This window comes from Rattus norvegicus, chromosome 7, assembly GCF_036323735.1.
Source record: "Rattus norvegicus strain BN/NHsdMcwi chromosome 7, GRCr8, whole genome shotgun sequence".
In the NCBI taxonomy this organism is placed as follows: Eukaryota; Metazoa; Chordata; class Mammalia; order Rodentia; family Muridae; genus Rattus; species Rattus norvegicus.
In genome coordinates, this window is record NC_086025.1 from 75,377,766 (window position 1) to 75,398,299 (window position 20,534).

The 20,534-nt window shown below is 38.2% G+C and overlaps 1 pseudogene; it reads left to right on the top strand.

Annotated features, from left to right (window-relative positions):
* The first annotated feature begins 6,836 nt into the window (after positions 1–6,836).
* LOC134479717 (heterogeneous nuclear ribonucleoprotein A3-like) lies at positions 6,837–18,750 on the top strand (annotated as a pseudogene).
* Positions 18,751–20,534: the final 1,784 nt, after the last annotated feature.

Genomic DNA, 20,534 nt, shown 5'->3' on the forward strand with positions numbered 1-20,534 from the left:
AGTGTATCTGGTTTCCTTAATAGATCCATATACTTATTACATGTCACAACTCAAGTCCAAGTGGATCAAAGTTCACAACACAAAAAACTATATGTCTTAAAATATTATCTTTCAGCTAAGAAATGTCACAGAGTGCTTTTGATTGCCAGCTAAAGCTAGTAGTTACCCTCAAAGACAAGACAAGGATACAAAGCAAATTCTGAAAGGAACTTTAAATTTAGCTCTTGTTGCCCAATAGGGGATTATGCCTTAAATCTATTCTTTTTATGTCCTTTATTAATTAGCTAATGAGTTAGAAGAGGGCTAATACTATTTTAATGCATATGCAGTTTGGTAATTATCCTATCATGTCAATGGAAACTTTTATTTTAGGATGTTCAAGAAAAGCCATAGTCTAAGCCTCCTCCATCATGTGTGGCATGATATTTATATGCAATCTGTCCCTGAGAGATTACTTCTTCAAATCCTCATGATAGTTATTGAATAACTAAATGACTAACTTGTTAAAGAAATAAAATTAATTTTCTTCCAAGTACTGGTGATCCCCAAATATATTCAATCTCTCATTGGTGATCAATATTTCATTCTTTAGAAGATAAAGGAAGTATTATATACCTTTTCCATGTGATTTTACCAGACCTAGAAAGCCACATGTGACTCTTTCATCGATGAGAAAAATAAATACCATGCATGGACTCGTTACGTGAACTTTATTTAATTTGAGAGTGAACTAATTCTGCCAGTGGAAATAATTTTCTAGCACTCAGTATTCAAGGAGATAAATTGTCTTTCATTTATCAGAAAATTTCACCAAAGCCAGCTTGGTTTCCATAACTAGCATAATAGTAATTGGTCTGTTTGGACTTTACACTGTCAAAGTAAATGAGCTACATTTTCCGACCATGACTAATTGGTTGATAAAGATGTTAGTAAGTCTCTCTCTCTCTCTCTCTCTCTCTCTCTCTCTCTCTTCCCTTTGCTCCTTCTCTCCTCTCTACACCCCTTTCTCTTCCTCTTGCCCCAATCTCTGCCCCTCTTCTTCCTTGTGCTTTGTTTTTTCGTTTAATTTCTGAGGGTCTTATTAGGCACACAGTATTTACTTAGGACTATACATGAGTTCCTATTTCTATGGATATATAGTTATCAGACTTTCTGGCACACTTACATATAGTCAATAACTTTATCCTTCAGTTAAGGATAAAAATATATCAAAACCCTAATGATCAATGCCAAAAAAAAAAGCACAGACTTCCAAGATGATATGTAGTAGTTCTAAGTTGTGTTATTTGTTTTGTGAAGGTTAAATTATTGAGTCAGGCAGAAGAAATGACAGTTTGACCTATTATATAAAAATATAAAAGTTCTACAAATATTTTGACTGTAAAGTCAAGGCCTTGTCAAACCATGGAACCTGGCCTAGGGTCAAATGGGCATACTATTATTTTCTCGTTTAAGTATGGGACCTTAAGGACAAAACTCTACTCCTCTAAACTTCAACTCAATAATGTTAGTTACTTCAGTGTTAAAAAGCTTAAGCAGGAGAAGAAAAATCTAGCTCAGCCATTGTGCAGAATAAACATCGATACATGTTAGCTTTCTCCTCAATCTACTGACTAAAATTCTTTCTCTATACACTAGTTTGCAAACAGCTAATGTTGCATGCATGTAGTCTTATATTCTCCCTGCCTTTACTCTGGGAGGTGGCTGCACTACCAACCCCCACCCAGCATCCCTTGAATCCTTGGACAAAAGAAACACACACAGTTTGTTCCTTTTCAACTTGCCTTAGGACCCAATTTCTGGGCACTACTATATCCCACCTGGAAAAGTGTGGTTCCCGTATCCATTTCTTAACTCAGTCTCTCCCACTTGCCCTGAACATCAGCTTCTAAACTCTTTACGAGTGGCCAATGTGGCTACTGTTTTGAGATCTCACATGGCAGTCAGGTTCTCCTCTCTCCAAAGTATGGCAAACTCTCTTCTCTTTTGTGTCCCCTTCTGCCTCCAGGGACCCAGAAGTGCTACCTCTACCTTCCACCCAACAATTGTCTCATGGCTTCCTTTACTGACAAATCAAGAACCAACTGGGGAGCAGAACCTTAGCATTAGAACTCTCTCCTACAAACAAAAGAAAGCATTTAAAAACAAAATTCAGATACATAGAGCTAAGAAACATGTCTGGCTGCTCATTTTTTTTGTCCCAAAAAGTGGCACCAAGTCAGCCTATAACTAGGGTAGCATAAAACTAATACATTTTAACCTCATAATTTACTTAAAAACAAGTAAGGTGACAACTTCACTTGCCCTTTTGTGAGCCGATTTACTGTATTAAAGGAATGTGATGTAGATTTTTTGGAAAATATACTACCACTTTCTTTTATTTTCTGAGATACCATGTCTCCATTTTTTCATCAAAAGCTCTATTTTCTATGACTTAAAATACATTTTATTTATTATTGACAGTTTCATACATGTATACAATGGATCTTGAGCTTATGTATTCTGGTTGTCTCTTCTCACTCCCTAACATGTCCTTTTCCAATGTTGACTTTGACTCTTTTTACCTAAAACAAAGAAGAAACACAGGACTAAGCCACACCATTCAAAAATAACATTAAAGCATAATTTGGGGAGTACATAATGTATCAATTCTAAATATACCCTATCTTCTTATTCTCATAAGGTTAGTCACTTTATGTCTATCATTGAGTCTAAGTTTCCCTGAGTTTCATTTGTCACTCAATATTAGCTGAAGGTCATGAATTTTTGACATACACCATGTTTCAATTCAGAGTGTGAGTTTCTACATCATTTGGATGTTGACTAGCTAATTCATCTTTTCTTTTTATTGGATTTTTTTATTTACATTTCAAATGTTATTCCATTTCCTGGTTTGCAGAACATAAGTGCCCTACACCCCCCTCCTCCCCTTCTTCTATAAGGGTGTTCCCCTCCCCATCCTCCCACAACATTCCCCTACACTGGGGGTCCAACCTTGGCAGGACCAAGGGCTTCTCCTTCCATTGGTGACCAACAAGGCCATCCTCTGCTACATATGTAGTTGGAGCCATGGGCCAGTCCATGTATAGGCTTTGGGTAGTGGTTTAGTCCCTGGGAGTTATGGTTGGCTGGCATTGTTGTTCTTATGGGGTTGTAAGCCCCTTCAGCTCTTTCAGTCCTTTCTCTAAGTTCTCCAACGGGGGTCCTGTTCTCAGTTCAGTGGTTTACTGCTAGCATGTGCCTCTGTATTTGACATGCTCTGGCTGTGTCTCTCAGGAGACAGCTATATCCAGCTCCTGTCAGCATGCACTACATAGCTTCATCAATCTTATCTAGTCTTGGTGGCTGTATATATATGGGGCACATGTGGACAGGGTCTGAATGCCCATTCCTTCAGTCTCTGCTCCAAACTTGCCTCCATATCACCTCCTATGAATATTTTTGTTCTCCCTTTTAAGAAGGAGTGAAGCATCAACATTTTGGTCAACATTCTTGAGGTTCATGTAGTCTATGGACTGTATCTTGGTAATTCCAGCTTTTGGGCAAAAATCCACTTATCAGTGAGTCCATACGACGTGTGTTTTAATATTTCTTTCCTTTCTACTTGGCATAAAAGTTTAATTTCAGGGTTTTATACTTTTACCATTCTAAATTTAGTTGTAAATTATTATATTTTTATAAATCTTTGTGTTATTTCTTTTAAAGAATTGTCTTATCTTTATGCTTATATTTTTGACATTTCGGTTTTTGAGGACCTGCATTTGAACCTGGTAGTGTTGGTTATTTCTATTTTTTTTTTTTGCTGTCATTTTCTTACCAAATGTCCAAAAAGAAACAACTTGATGAGGAAAGGATTTATTCTAGCTCATGGTTCGTAGGTATAATCTATTATGGAGGGAAAAGCATGACTACAAAAGCATTAAATCTCAGCTAGTGCTGAGATTCTGTTTGGGTGTGTGATTCTGTCCCTTTGTGTCTCTTTCTCTCTTTGTCTCTCTGTCTTCTGTCTCTATATGTCTATCTCTCCCTATATGTCTCTCCCTCCCTCCCTCTCTCTTCTTATTGTTCTAGATAGTTCTTTGAGTATTATACTGAATAGATAAGGAGAGAATGGGCATCATTGTCTTGTCCCAGACTTTAATGGGATTGCTTCAAGTATCTCTCGATTTAATTTGATATTGGCTGTTGGTTTGCAGTAAATTGCTTTTATTATTTTTAGTTATGGACTTTGAATTCCTAATTTCTCCAATATTTGTAACATGAAGAAGTATTATATTTTGTCAAATGTTTTTTCTGCTTCTAGAGAGATGATCATGTGATTTTTTTTCTTAGAGTTTGATTATTTGGTGGATTATGTTAATGGGTTTTCATATATTGAACCATTCTTGCATCCCTGTGATGAAGCCTACTTGATCATAGTGAATGATAGTTTTGATGTATTCTTGGATCCGGTTTGCAAGAATTTTATTGAGTATTTTTGTGTCAATATTCACAAGCGAGATCGGTCTGAAGTTCTCTGTTTTGGTAGGGTCCTTGTGTGGTTTAGGCATCAGAGTAATTGTGGCTTCATAGAATGAATTAGATAGTGTTCCTTTGTTTTTATTTTATAGAATAGTTTGATGAATATTGGTTTCAGGTCTTCTTTGAAGGTCTGGTAGAATTCCGAACTAAATTCATCTGGCCCTGGGCTTTTGTTGGTTGGGAGGTTTGGATTGGCAAGATTAATATAGTAAAAATGACCATTTTGCTAAAAGCAATCTTCAGATTCAATGCAATCCCCATAAAAATTCTTACTCAATTCTTTATAGAGAAAGAAACAGCAATTTGCAAATTCGCAAAAAAACCCAGGATAGCAAAAACTATACTCAACAATAAGAGAACTTCTGGGGGAATCACCATCCCTGACTTCAAGCACTATTACAGAGCAATATCTATACAAACTGTATGGTATTGGTACAGAGACAGGCAGATAGATCAGTGGAACAGAATTGAAGACCCAGAAATGAACCCACACACTTATGGTTACTTGATATTGGACAAAGGAACTAAAACCATTCAATGGAAGAAAGATACCATTTTCAACAAATGGTGCTGGTTCAACTGGAGGTCAGCATGTAGAAGAATGCAAATTAATCCATTCTTATCACCATTTACAAAGCTTAAGTCCAAGAGGATAAAAGAACTCCACATCAAACCAGATACACTCAAAATAATAGAAGAAAGAGAGGGGAAGAGTCTTGAACACGTGGGCACTAAGGAAAATTTCCTGAACAAAACACCAATGGCTTATGCTCTAAGATCAAGAATCAACAAATGGTACCTCATAAAATTACAAAATTTCTGTAAGGTAAAAGACACTGTCATCAGGACAAAAACAGCAATCAACAGATTGGGAAAAGATCTTTACCAAAATATACAAAGAAAACAAAAAGTTAGACTCCAGAGAACAAAATAACTCCATTAAAAAGTGGGGCACAGAGCTAAACAAAACGTTCTCAGCTGAGGAATATCAAATGGCCAAAAAAGCACCTAAAGAAATGTTCAACATCCTTAGTCATCAGGGGAATGCAAATTAAACAAGCCTGAGATTCCACCTCACACCAGTCAGAGTAGCTAAGATAAAAAAAAACTCAGGTGACAGCAGATGCTGGCGAGGATGTGGAGAAAGAGAAACACTCTTCCATTGTTGCTGGGATTGCAAACTGGTACAACTCTGGAAATCAGTCTGGAAGTTCCTCAGAAAATTGGACATTCCATTACCTGAGGACTCAGCTATACCTCTCCTGGGCAGATACACAAAAGATACTCCCACATACAACAACGACGAATGCTCCACTATGTTCATAGCAGCCTTATTTGTAATAGCCAGAAGCTGGAAAGAACCCAGATGCCCTTCAACAGAGGAATGGATTCAAAAAATGTGATACATCTACACAATGGAGTACTACTCAGCTATCAAAAACAATGACTTCATGAAATTCATAGGCAAATGGAATGAACTAGAAAATATCATTCTGAGTAAGGTAACCCAATTACAGAAAAACACACTTGGTATGTTCTCATTGATAAGTGGATATAAGGCCAAAAGCTTGAATTACCCAAGATGCAATCTACAGACCACAGGAAGCTCAAGAAGAAGGATGACCAAAATGTGGATGCTCCCACTCCTTCTTGAGAAGAGGAAAAATATCCATAGGAGGAGATATTGAAGCAAAGTTTAGAGCAGTGACTGAAGGAACAGCCATTCAGAGCCTGCACCACATGTGGCCCATTTATATACTGCCACCAAAACTAGATAAGATTGATGAAGCTAAAAAATGCATGCTGAAAGGGACTGGATATAGATTTCTCCTGAGAGACACATTCAGAGCATGTAGAGAGGTCAATGCTAGTAGCAAATCACTGAACTGAGAACAGGACCCTGTTTAGGGAAATTAGAAGAAGGATTGAAAGAGCTGAAGGGGTTTGCAATGCCAAAAGTACAACAATACCGACCAACCATAGCTTCCAGGGACTAAACCACTACCAAAAGACTATACATGGACTGACCCATGGCTCCAATTGCATATGTAGCAGAGAATAGCCTTGTTGGGGCACCAGTGGATGGAGAAGCTCTAGGTCCTACCAAGGTTGGATCCCCAGTGCACGGGATTGTCGGGGGGATGGTAAGGGAGGTAATGGGGGGATCACCCATATGGAGGAGGGGGTGGGGATGCGGGCTTATGGACAGGAAACTGGGAAAGGGAATACCATTTGAAATGTAAGTAAAGAAATATATCTAATAAAAATTAATTAAAAAGACTTCTAATTCCTTATGGGATATGTGCCATTTTACAAATCTTACTAGCTCTTGATTTAACTTTGTTATGTGGTATCTATCTATAAAACCATCAATTTCATCTAGATTTTACAGTTTTGTTGAGTGTCAACTTTTGTAGTAGAATCTAATGGTTTTTGAATTTCCTTTGTTTCTATTGTTATGTGTCTCTTTTCATTTCTGATTTTGTTAATTTGGATACTGCCTCTGGACCCTTAGTTAGTTTGGCTAGAGGTTTATTGTTGATTCTTTCGAAGAATCAGCTTTTGTATTTGCTGATTCTTTGTTGTGTTCTCTCTGTTTCTATTTCGTTTCCAGGCCTGTGTTTGACTGTTTCCTGCCTTCTTCTTCTCTTGGGTGTGTTTGCCTCTTTTTGTTTCAGAGCTCTCAGGTGTGTTGTTAAGTTGCTAGTGTAAGATCTCTCCATTTTCTTTATCAGTGCCCTCAATGCTATGAATTTTCCTCTTAGCACTGTTTTCATTGTGTCCCATAAGTTTGATATGACGTGTCAATATTTTCATTAAATTCTAAAAGTCTTTAATTTCTTTTTCTATTTCATCTTTGACCAAATTTTCAAATAGAGCATGGTTCAGTCTCCATGTGTGTTTGGTTTTTCTGTTGCTTTTTTTTGCTATTGAAGAGCAGCGTTAGGCCATGATGGTCTGCTAAGATGCATGGGATTATTTGGAACTTCTTGTATCAGTTGAGGGTTGTTTTTTGACCAATTATTAGGTCAGTTTTGGAGAAGGTACTATGAGATGCTGAAAAGAAGTTGTATTCTTCATTGATCTGTAGATATGACTTAAATCCATTTGGTTCAAAACGTCTATTAGTTTCACAGTGTCTCTGTTTCGTCTCTGTTTCAATGACCTGTCCATTGGTGAGAGTGGGGTGTGGATGTCTCCCAATATGTGTTTTGAGCTTTACTAAAGTTGCTTTTATGAAAGTGGTTGCTCTTGCTTTTGGGACATAGATGTTCAGAATTGAGACTTTCTCTTGGTGAATTTTCCCTTTGATTAATATGAAGTGCCCTTCCTAATCACACTTGATAACTTCTGGTTGAAAGTCTACTTTATTGGATATTAGGATGGCAACTCCAGCTTGTTTCTTGGGACCATTTGCTTGGTCGACCTTTTCCATCTTTTATCTCCGAAACTCTGAGATAGTTTCTGTCTTTGTTAGTGAGGTGTGTTTTTTGTATGCAACAAAACACCAGAGCTTGTTTGTGTATCCAGTCAGTTAGCCTATGTCTTTTTGTAGGTGAGTCGAGTCCATTAATATTGAGATTAAAGACAGATGACTGATGGTTCCTGTTACGTTTGCTTTTATAGGTATCTTTATGTTTTTGTGGCTTTTTCCTTTTGGCTTTGTTGTGAGATGCGTAATGTCTTTTCTTTTGTATCTTCTTTGTATTGAACTTTTCCTTTTAGGATCCTCTGTAGGGTTGGATTGGTAGATAGATACCATTTGAATTTGGTTTTGTCCTGGAATGTTTTGGTTTCTCCATCTATGTTGATTGAAAGTTTTGCTGGGTAGAGTAGCCTGATCTAGCATTTGTGTTTTTTTAGAGGCTGAATGACCTCTGACAAGACTCTTCCAGCTTTTATAGTCTCTGTTGAGAAGTCTGGTATAATTCTGATAGGTCTGCCTTTGTATGTTACTTGGGCCTTTTCCCTTGCAGCTTTTAATATTCTCTTTGTTCTGTGTACTTAGTATTTTGACAAGAGGACTTCCTTTTCTGGTCCCATCTGTTTGGTGTTCTGTAGGCTTCTTGTACCTTTATGGCCATCTCTTTCTTTAAATTGGGGAAGTTTTCTTCTATGATTTTGTTGATGTTTTCAGGTCCTTTGAGCTGCTGAATCTTCATTTTCTTCCATTCCAATTATTCTTGGATTTGGTCTTTTCATTGTGTCCTGAATTTCTGGGATGTTTTGGGTTAGAAGTTTATGTTTTGAATTTTCTTTGACTGTTGTGTCAGTCTCTCCTACTATATCTTCTACACCCGAGATTCAATCCTCTATTTCTTGTATTCTGTTGGTGATCCTTACATCTGTAACTCCTGACATCTTTCCTGGGTTTTCCATTTCCTGGTTTGCCCCCATTTGTGTTTTCTTTATTGTTTCTACTTCCACTTTTAGCTCTTGAACTGCTTTATGCAATCCCTTCACCTCTTTGATTGTGTTTTTCTGTATTTCTTTAAGGGATTTATTTGTTTCCTTTATAAGGGCTTCTACCGGTTTACCTGTATTTTCTTGTATTTCTTTCAGTGACTTATTTATATCCTCCTTAAAGGACTCTATTATCTTCATGAGATAGGATTTTAGTTCAGGTTCCTTATTTTCAGGTTTGTTTGTATATTCAGGGCTTGCTGTGTTGGGAGAACTTGGTTGTGATGATGCCCAAGTATACAGGCTTCTGTTCTTTATGGTGTTGCACTTTCCTCTCACCATCTGGTTATTCCTAGTGTTTGCTGGTCTGGGTGATGCTGTCTGGAGTCTGCATCTCTTTTCTCTTGGTTGCAACAGGTCTCTTGTTAGACCTGTTGCCTTGGCTGTAGCAGATCTCTCATGGGGCCTTCCAACTGGAGGGCCTTCAGAGAGGCAGAGAAGCTGCTGATTTGTTGTCATGGCTACGGTATATCTTCTAGGAGGCCTTCAGATTGTTGGGTCCTCAGCTGAACAGTCACACTGTTGTCCTGTGAGAAGCTGTTCTTGGGATGTAGGGGTTTCTGTTTCCTTGTGTGCAGCCACACTCCAGGGACTCTTTCAGTTTTTTAGTCAGTTGCCCTGCATGCCTCAGAACCCCTGGGAGGTCTTCAGACTGTGGTGTCAATTGCCCAGTTCCCCTGAGTACAGAATAACTCCTGGGCTGCCTTCAGACTGTGGTTTCCTGGGTGCAGTGCCTCTCCTGGGATATCTCTGGTTGTGGTGTCAGATGTTCTCTGTGCAGCAGATCTCCTAGGATGACTCAGGATGTGGTATCAAATGTTTTGAGTGCAGTGGTTCTTCTGGTATGCTTCATGATATGACGTCAAGTGTTCTGAGTGCAGCCGATCTTCTGGTATGTCTGAGGATATCAACTCTTCCAGGGAGCAGACTAGCTAGCAGTCTATCCCAGCAGAAATGACCAGGTGATAGTGGATTGTTGTTTGAAGGGTGGGGGTGTGGGGAGTTTGTAGGTGCCAGAGTCCACTACCTGCCCCCAACAACTACTGTGGAACGTGAGGAGGGTGGGTCTTAACAAATACTGAGTACAGTGGATCCTCTAGTATGTCTCTCATAGCCTCTTCCGGAGAGCAGACTAGCTAGTGTTCTGTTCCAGCATAAAAGTAGACATGTATTTTCTAAAAAACAATGAAGTTGTAAGTCAAAAGTAACTATGACATTGAAAAATAACAACAACAAGCCTAATAATTTTATTTTGTTATTTTTTTCTTAATTTGAATTTGGACGTTTGTAGGGATTTTTATAGTAGTTAAGAAAGGTTTATCAAATGTAGCAGAGGATGGCCTTGTTAGACCCCACTGGGAGGAGAAGTCATTGGTCCTGCCAAGGCTGGATGCCCCCTTTGCAGGGGAATGTTGGTGAAGGGTGGTTGGGCAGGGAGAACACCTTCACAGAAGAAGGGGAGGGGCATGGTATAAGGGGTTTACAGCAGGAAACTAGGAAAGGGAATAACAGTTGAAATGTAAATAAAAGTATCCAATGAAAAAAATAATAATAAAAAAACAGACTGTACTCTGTACTCCCTCATGGTGCAGGCAGTGTCAGCCAGTCAGGTCACTTACCTCATGGCTTGGGAGGTGGGGAAAAATCAACAAATATGAAATGGAGATATGGGAAATTTAGAAAGACAAGGTGGTATGTGCACTGTGAAGGGAGGCAGAATAAGTGATGCCACTCTACTAAGGAGCAAATTGGTTTTTTGGTGATCTGCATTGCCACCTGAGACCATGGTGACATCTGGTACCTATTGCCTTTCAGGGTCATATGTAGGCCTTGTGTCCTGCTGCAGCTGAGACCTGTGGTAGTCTTTGAATCAAGTTACCACCAAAGGCCATGTGGATGTTTGTGGTCTGGGCTGATAAATGCAGCCGTATTGATATCAGTGGGCCATGTTGGCACTGGTGGACTTGTTTGGGTTTGTGGTCCTACTTCAGCTGGGGACCAAGCTCACGGTCTGTGCTGTCATCAGAAACCATAAAAATGTCTATGCCACTGACTATAAAGAGCCAAATAGCTACTTTTTCAGTGACATTGATGATTGCAGAAACATAGAAAAAGAGGGGCATGCAAGGCTTTTGTGACAACCCCTCCCCGTATCCCTAATAAGTAGCAGCCTAAACAGGAATCTATAATTAAAGAGAACGCTGAAAAAGAGTGATAGGAATGGGGACGTTAGCTCTTGAAAATTGATGGTTTCTAGCAGGAATGCACAATGGAAATGACTCAGTACTATTTAAGAGGCAGGCCACTGAGAGTTTGAAAGTGCACCAGTGAGCATAGAAAACACAAATTGGACTTGCATTTTTTAATTTTAATTCTATTTTTATTTTAAGTTGTTTGGGTCACAAGGTCAGGGGAATTACAGAGAGAGAAGGACTAGGAAATGAGTGTGATCTGAGTTAATGATATGAAATTCCCAAAGAACCAATAAAATATGAAAACATTTTACAATTTCAATGAATGTTGTCACATTGAAAAAGTCACACAATTGCATGAAGATTGAATACATAATGTTTGTGAAGATGTTTATTTCAGAAGTATATAGACAACTGGATTCTAATCAATGTGGAGAGAAAATAGGATAAGTGATGTTGATGATCATCATCATGATAGATGAATAGATTGATTATGAATAGATAATAGACTATAAAAGATAGTATGTAGATGAATAAGCATAGATTGTAAATAGATGGGTAAAGATAGATGATAGATGATTAGATAGATAGATAGATAGATAGATAGATAGATAGATAGATAGATAGAAAGAAGGAAGATAGATACATACATAGACAGACAGACAGATACATAGACAGATATCCAAAAGATGTTAGGAGGAGGTTAGTTGTTACATAGCTTATATGTAATCTATGTAATATTAGTGCTTATATAGTTTACAGAAAAGATTTTATATATATATATTTATGTGTGTGTGTGTGTGTGTGTGTGTATAACTTGAATTTCTACTGTTAATGACACAGAAAAGCATGTGGAAGGAAGGCAATAAACACTGAAGAGAAGCTATAACTGAGGAGAGTTCATGAGTGTAGGAAGGATTGAGAGGAATGCTGTAAATTTTACTATATAGCATTATTATCTGTGTAGTCCTTTTCTGAAATGATTTCTTTTTCCATGAACCTGTAATTCTATATTTAAGATATAATTTAGAGCATACCGCTAGTTTAGCTTATCTCTTCGTTTTTCTTTGTGTGCAGGACTCATGGGAGGGAAGATTGACAGATGGTCACTAGGTTAAATAGCCTCCTGGAATTTGTGTAATTTGAAAATTGGTCAAACATGAATTCTTTAACACTATCAGTCATTGGTAAAACATTGGCATTTGGTTAATGCCTCTGAGAATTGTTCAGGGAGGTCTTATCAACTGTAGCCCTGGTACACACACACACACACACACACACACACACACACACACACACGCACACACGCACACAGAGAGAGAGACAGAGAGAGACAGAGAGACAGAGACAGAGAGACAGAGAGACAGAGAGACAGAGAGACAGAGAGACAGAGACAGAGAGACAGAGAGACAGAGACTGAGACACAGAGACACAGACAGAGACACACAGAGAAAGAGACAGAGGGAGAGAGAGAAACAGAGACTGAAAAACATACAGAGAAATAGAGACAAACAGACAAAAACAGAAAGACAAAGAAACAGAAAGACACATAAAGTAGAATTCTTTTTTTTTTGCTCTTTCAAACTGTTTATTGATTGTTCATTGTGGAAAAATTTTTACCTTTATTTTTATCACTCTCCTCCCTCTCCTTTCTCTCCATTCTTCCCTACCTCCTTTCCACTGTCCTTTCTTCCCTTTCTCCTTTATTTATTCCTTCCTTGTTTATAATATTTATTCTTGACAAGTTTAAAATGTGAAGATGCTGCCATGATCTCTGCATTATAATGCTGTGCTCCTCTGCCACGATTCCTTAGGACTATTGAGCTGTAAAGTCCACTTCTATTACTTCCAAGTTTTTCAGAGCATCTCTTTTGTTTTGGGAAGTTATAGCAGCATTCCTACCTTCCTTTTTCTTTTTTGACATTCACATACTTTGAGACATGGCCTGGGAGAGAGAGTTGAGAAGAGTTGTTTCTTTGAGACCCTGAGAAACTTAGACTATCCTTTCATGTCACATGGTTTCAATATATTGCCACGTTAAGTATTCAAATTAAGGGCAAAATCTAAACAGACTTTTGCCAAATCTACAGAGAGAAATAGAGTTATTCACTGGCTGCCAGTGATTCCCTTTCTCTTTATTGTGGTGATTAAATGTGATTTTTTCCCTTCAGTGATCTGCTCCTAAATTTATTCCTGTGAGATGCCAAAAAGTAGACAAAGTTAAAAGTGATTTTTGAAAGGTTGCAAATTTTCAACCATGTAGCATCTTTTCCTAGCATGTGGGACCCTGCTGACTGCCCCTGGAAGAGCATCCAGAAGCACCATCTCTCTTAGGCTTCTCTTCCCAACTCCAGGAATGAAGCGAGATAATTGCTTGTAATTTTTATTATTTGTAGTCATTCCTAGGGACTATGAGAAATGTCAGTTGGAAACAACGCTTCCTTGTCCTATTGTGACTCTATACCTTTGGGGTTTCTTCTGCTCCTGATCCACATTCCATGAAGACTAATCATTGTTCATTCCCTGCTGGATTCATATTTTAAGGAAAAACAAGAATCATATGATTGTAGGCCACTTGTTCTCCTTAAAAATCAGAATCTCCAAAATGAAAATGTGTTTTATTCCTTCATATCTATTGGTATATTAAGCTGTTTCTATCTACTTGTTGGGGGTCCAATAATTGCCTCACAAAAATTATGAACATCAAGCTCAGTCTGACAGAGATAGGCTATTGAACATATGCTGGACTGATCAACCAGGGTTATGGTCAAGATTCAGAAACTGAAACATTATTGTGAATTACATGGCATTTTAAGTCACAGGGCTTTCAAAACCTACTCATAGATCTATGAACATCTATGCTAGTTATTCTACCAATTAGAATTTAGGTATGTAGGGATTTCCTTAGAACATATCTTTGTTGTACACTTAACTTGCTTCCGTGGGTTGTGCTATTCAACTGTGGCAGTGGACTTGCCTTGCCTAACATTCATGTCTTAACTTATCTACTAGCATGGGACATGGTTTGTCTAATATTCTAACCATTTGTCTAACCAGGATATCAGTTGCCCACATACTTGCTTCTTTCTGCCAAGTAGGATGCCATTTCCCAGGGAGGTCTTGGGAACTTAGATTTTACATAATCACTACTTAAAATGGAAGTCTCGTTTTAAATACTTTTTTATATCTCTTAAGTTGGGGTCCATCCCAGGGGTATCTCATACAACAAAAGCTTATGCATTGTGGAAGTGTTGCTGGCTGAATGGTTCAGGTCCAAGATTATTGTGACTAAATACAAACCAGTTTTACTAACTTCTATCATGACTGATTTCTAAGGACACAAAACATTACAGAATATATAATTAACTTGGCCTTAGAAAATTTCCTAGTAACAGTAGAAACATATAAGAAATTTTTCTTATAATGGCAGGCAAGTCAGGTAACAGTTACCTAGGCCTTAACATTTTACCTAGGCTTTAACATCCCCTCTAGGCCTTAATATTTTACCTATGCCTTAATGCTATTTATTTCAGAAGACATGGTATTCAATTTGTAAATTATTGAAACTTAAATTAGCTTAAATAAAGAGTAATAATAGTTCTTTTTGAGACATGTATCATTGTATAGTAGAAGCTGGTCTCAGACATACCATCATCCTCTTGACCTGAATAAAATTAATGTAACATAATTGCTCTCATAGCTGATATGTTTTATTTTAGTAAGTTTCTGAAACAAAGGAAATGTTTGTATAATTTTATAATAAGTTCTTCAGACTGAAATAATGTTTATAAAAATTGATATTGACTCATCAATCTTGACTGTTTCATATCTTACTACCATACTTTTACAAGTTAAAATTAACTACTATTTGCTAGAAGGATCGATTCTTCGATTCCAAAGAAGCTTGAATTACAATGAATTATAATCGTTAACCTGGTTGCATTGCATAAGTGATCCAACGTACATACAAATAAAACTACCAGTTTTCTGCCAAACTTAAAAAAGAAAACTCTATAAAATCATGTAATTGTATCCAGAACTTATAAAACACCATTTGCTTTTAATACGTGATATGACTTAATTTACCCCTGAAATAACTCTAAAATTGTTAGCTCAGTTTTATAGCCAAAGAGCCCGAAAATTTAAAAAGGCTCATTAACAAGCCCAAGGTCATCTACATCCAAAGTGAAGGATTAGTCACTAACATGGCAACTGCTGTCTCAAGAGTTGACTAGGAGAAAAATGAGAGTAAATATCTCCCTACAGTTCACATCCAGGGTGAGTGGAACACACTTCTAATAACTCCACGGGAAGAGAAAAGCCACTTGCAATTCAATTCAAATGTATTTGATATGAAAGGACCTTAGATTTTCATTTTATTTTCTCGCAAGGCAACTCTTCACGATGGGATTCTAGAGGTGTGGGTAGGATGTTATGGAGCCGTAGTTAACTGAGGAGAGATGCAGACATAGTTGTGTTGGTCTGGAACTAATCAAGTCCTTTATGAAGAACAGTAGACACAGACAGGCACTTCAGGTTAAAGGGGGAAAAAGCGATTTTACACAATGGAGGCATTTTAAAGATTGTCCTGAATAAATTGATTCATACCTAACAATTTTCTCCTGGTATTTATTACAGGATATTGACAAACCTTGGCCATTTGGTGCATGGCCAGACCTTTTCCATTTTTCCCTCTGGTCTAAAAACAGTCACATCAAATCTTATGAATCATCATTTTTTTCAGACATCATATAGTTGAGTCAATTAAAATAAAATTAATCATTTTTGGGGTTGGGGATTTAGCTCAGTGGTAGAGCCCTGGGTTCGGTCCCCAGCTCCGAAAAAAAGAAAAAAAATTAATCATTATTTTCCTTACTAGTTAAATTATTGCATGTAAAGTTTGTAGATGTTGAGCAAGGTGGGGGTTTAGAGGGAGTGGCCCAGATTCTAATGGTGCTTGCCTAAAATGCTTCTACTTCTGCAAATGTTATTTCATAATCATTTAGATTCTAACGCTTGTTAAAGCAGCAAGGGTTATATTTCCTAGAGATTCACTTAATCTGTCCACAGAGGAACCCAAGATTGTCAAGCATAGAGAAATCATCCTGAGAGGTTCTCTCTTTTTATAAATGTTCACTCACATCTTTAAAATCAGCTAACATTTATTTAAACTCTGAAGGCATGTAAATTTGGTAGTTGAACAGCTCTGTAACAAAACTTTGTAGGTTATAATTTAAAATAGTCCAGTGTCTACAACTTTTTGACATTCCTCCTAAGCTCCTTTCAAGGTGACTTTCATTAAAGGGAGAGGAACTCAACCCTTTCTTTGTATGTGAAAAGGCCATCTCCAGGGCTAGGAAGATGTTTCTGCAAACAGTATTTGCTGGGCAAGCCCTACAGAGGGAAGACCATGCATTTCTATAATACCAGGGTTCCTACAGTGGGATGGCAGATGGGGGAAAGAGAATCACCTGGAAGCTCTGACACTAACTAGATTTGAGTGAACAGTATAGTGACAGAAATAAGAAAGATACAGCTTTCTAACGGTGGAAGGAGAGAACAGACTCCCACAAATGTTGTATGGTCTCCATGTATGTGGCAAGGCATGTCTGTGTCCTCACCCTAAAAAAACTTATTTTAGAAACGTATCGCCAGACTGAAACCATAGAACTTATGAAAGACAGAGTTGAAAAAGACAGGCAGAGTTGTAATGTCTGATGATCATGACGCAGTGGATAAATTGTTGCTCAGAAACACGAAACGCCAATGAACAGAATTGTGAAGTGAGAAGGACCTTTCTAAAGAACAGGTGGAGTCTGCTGGATCTCCTAGAGGTCATGAAGGTGCATCTGGCGACTTCATGGGACATGGAGGAAACTTTGGAGGTGGGAGAGGTAATTTTAGTTGTGGTGAAAACGTTGGTGAAAGAGGAGGCTCTGGTGCTAGAGGTGGTGGCAGCAGTGGTAGCTATGGATGGTGGATATAATGGATATGCAGGTGATGGTGGCAACTACGGTGGAGGTTCTGGTTGTAGCAGCAGAGGAGGCAATGGTGATCGTGGAAACCCAGCTGGTGGGTATGGGGTGGTGGTGGGACAGGGGGATATGATGTGCACAGTGAAGGAGGAATTATCGGTGGTGATTGAAACTATAATGGCTCTGGAGATTATAGTGGGCAACAGCAATCAAAGTATGAACACATGAAAGGGGCCAGTTTTGGGGGAAGAATCTCAGGTAGCCACCCTATGGTGGTGGCTATGGATCTGGTGGTTGATATGGTAACAGAAGATTTTATAAACAGCAGAAAATGGCTACAGCTGTTAGCAGGAGTTGTTGGGAAACTTCAGGTTACACTGAGACAGTCATCCCAAATGCATTAGAGGCACTGTAAAAATCTGCCACAGACAGAACAATAATATCACGTGGCTAAAGAGCCACTTCTCCGGACTGTCACAACCACAGTTTGGAAAAGTGCAGCTAGTGATAAATGTGATGGGGTGTTGGTAGACACAGCTTCCTGGGGTCTTTTATCTGTTGAAGCTTAGCATCTTCCCTTTTCTTTTCATTACATCAAGTATACTGCCCTGTAAGTTGTGCTAGTGGTACCAAAATTAAAAAATTAAGAAAAATTTAAATTTAGAAAGAAATTAAATACATCTTTGAAAAAATATCCTATTTATTCTGAGTATAACTCTTAATAAAGGTACAAGAATACCAATATATTAATATACTTATAATAAGACTCAACAAGGACTTGGAACAGTATAAACAGTCAGGTGATTGATCTGAATGAGGAAAGAAGTATATATAGAAGAACTCTTTATAAAACTGTTTTTACAGCTACATGATATTTTAAAATTGCAATATAAGAACCATATGCCTTTGTGATAATCTTATACTATCATGTACATAACATATTTTTCTCACATGTGTACATAATGTGAAATGGGTTCTTTTACCAGGCAACATCTTATCACCTCACATACCTGTTGTTTTAATTATTTTTATTTGTTAACTTGTTTTATGTTTGCCAGTTTGTTTTAGTGGATGAAACATTTAAAGTATACTTTGATGTTCAAGTACATTACACATTGTTGCTAACTTCAGACACTACGGAGTAGAAGAGACTATTTGAATTTATTCTTCCTGGGAGTTTCCAAGCAATAAAATTATGCCTGTCCTGGTGCCAATGAGAGGTAAGCATAGCCATAGCAAGAACATGTCTAGATTATTTGCCAAGAAGTGGTGGACATTGTAAGAACAACATGGTGTATGTGTTCAATCCAGAAGAATCTGCTTCCAATAGTTTGGTTCCCCTGGGTGTTATTGGGATTCTGATCATTGTTCAAAAATTTCATAGCACTGATTTAGGAAAAAGAGAAACATTTAAAGACAAATATGCTTGACTGCTGCTGCATCTGCCCCAAGAGAAGGACTTTGCTGTCTTAGGGAACAATCTATGCCATGAATGTTTAGCTTCTAGGATTTAGTTAACATTTGTTTACATTCATTATTTTTCAAAAATGTTCTTGCACACATGGTTATCGCTTATAAAAGTGGGGATAGGGGAGACAGAAAAGCCCAGAGGGCCAGCAGAATGAGAATAATTAGCTGCAGGGGGTGGGGTTGGGGAAGTCTCCTGGGACTCAATGGGAGTGACCTTAGCTAAAATGCCCAACTGTGGGGAAATGGAATCTGAAGAGACCGCCTCTAGTAGAGAGACAGGACCCTCATTGGAGCGATAGGGTCACCAACCCGTCTTCAAAACATTTGATCCAGAATTATACCTGTCTAAAGAAATCCAGGGACAAAAATGGAGCAGAGAAAGAAGGAAAGGCCGATCAGTGACTGGCCCAACTTGGAATCCATATCACAGTCAGGCACCAAACCCTAACATTATTACTGATGCTATATTGTGCTTACAGATAGGAACTTAGCATGACTGCCCTATAAGAGGCTTTACCAGCAGTTGATTGAGACAGATACAGATACTTACAGCCATTGGACTAAGGTCGGGACCCCTACGGAATAGTTAGGGAAAGGATTGAAGGAACTGAAGGAGATGGCAATTCATAGGAAGAGGAACAGTGTCAATTAACCCGGGCCCTTCAGAGCTCCCAGAGACTAAGCCGCCAACTAAAGAGCATACAATGGTTATTTCAGGGTCCCTGGCACATCTGTAGCAGAGGACTGCCTTGTCTGGCCTCAGTGGGAGAGACTTCGCCTAATCTTGTAGAGAGTTGATGCCCCAGGGAAGGGTGATGTGTGTGTAGTGGGGTGAGGTGAGGTGAGGTGAGATGAGATGGGTGGGTGGGGGAACACCCATGAGAGACAAAGGGGAGGGGAGATGGGATGAAGAACTCTGGGAGGGGGAAACAGGAGGGAGGACAACATTTGAAATGTAAATAAATAAAACAATTTTAAAAATTATTATTCAAAAAAGTGAACCTCTGTTGCTAGACATTTCTAGAGTAATGTTTGGGAAATTGTTTGACTCACCATAATCTCCATGGTAAAGAAAATATAAAGACACAGATCAGCTGTAGTCCCTTCACAAAGCAGGAACACTGAAATCACATTGCAATAGTCTAACAAGATTGTCTTGTGTCTTGATCAAATTCTTCTAGTTTTTCCCACCTGGAACGAAGGCCAAGCCCTGCACACCTAAGGAGAGGTATTCAGAGCATGGTGAATTTTGGTGTCCGTTGTTTCTTCAATAATTGGCTGCTGAAGTCAATGTCTGTCTTCTGAGCACATCTTTTTTATGCCACTTATAGCACTTCACATCCGATGAATCTTCACCTGAAAAGACTTCTCCTTATTAGGTTTTCCAGATTTATTTCTTTAAAAAATTCCATACAATTGATCACATAACAACTTCCTTTGAATTAGATCCTTGTCCTCTAAGCCTTTGCTTCAGGACTTACACTGAAATGTTCTATTCACAATTGGGTTTTTTCTTTTGTTTATTTGTTTTTGTTTCATTATTATTATCTGAAAACACTTGTTTATTTATTTCATAACTAAATCTCTTCTAAAATAAAAATTTACAAAGTCCCTGAGGGAGAGACTACATCAGTCTTATTCCTAACTTAGGGAAGAATCTAATATCTAAAATTTATTTGAAACTTCAATATACAAACAAGAAAATAAATCAACATTTCCCAGATGACATATACGTCCTCCTCACCCTTGACTGCAACTTGTTCTGCTATCTCAGTTTTATACCTGAGGGCTGCAGGAAAGCAATGGTTAGTTAGTACTCTAGCTTAAGGTCGATCTTCTAAGCCACACTTCCTTTCCCAGGATTTCACACCAACAATATTCTGCTTTCATTGACTGTGCCACCATGAGTTAC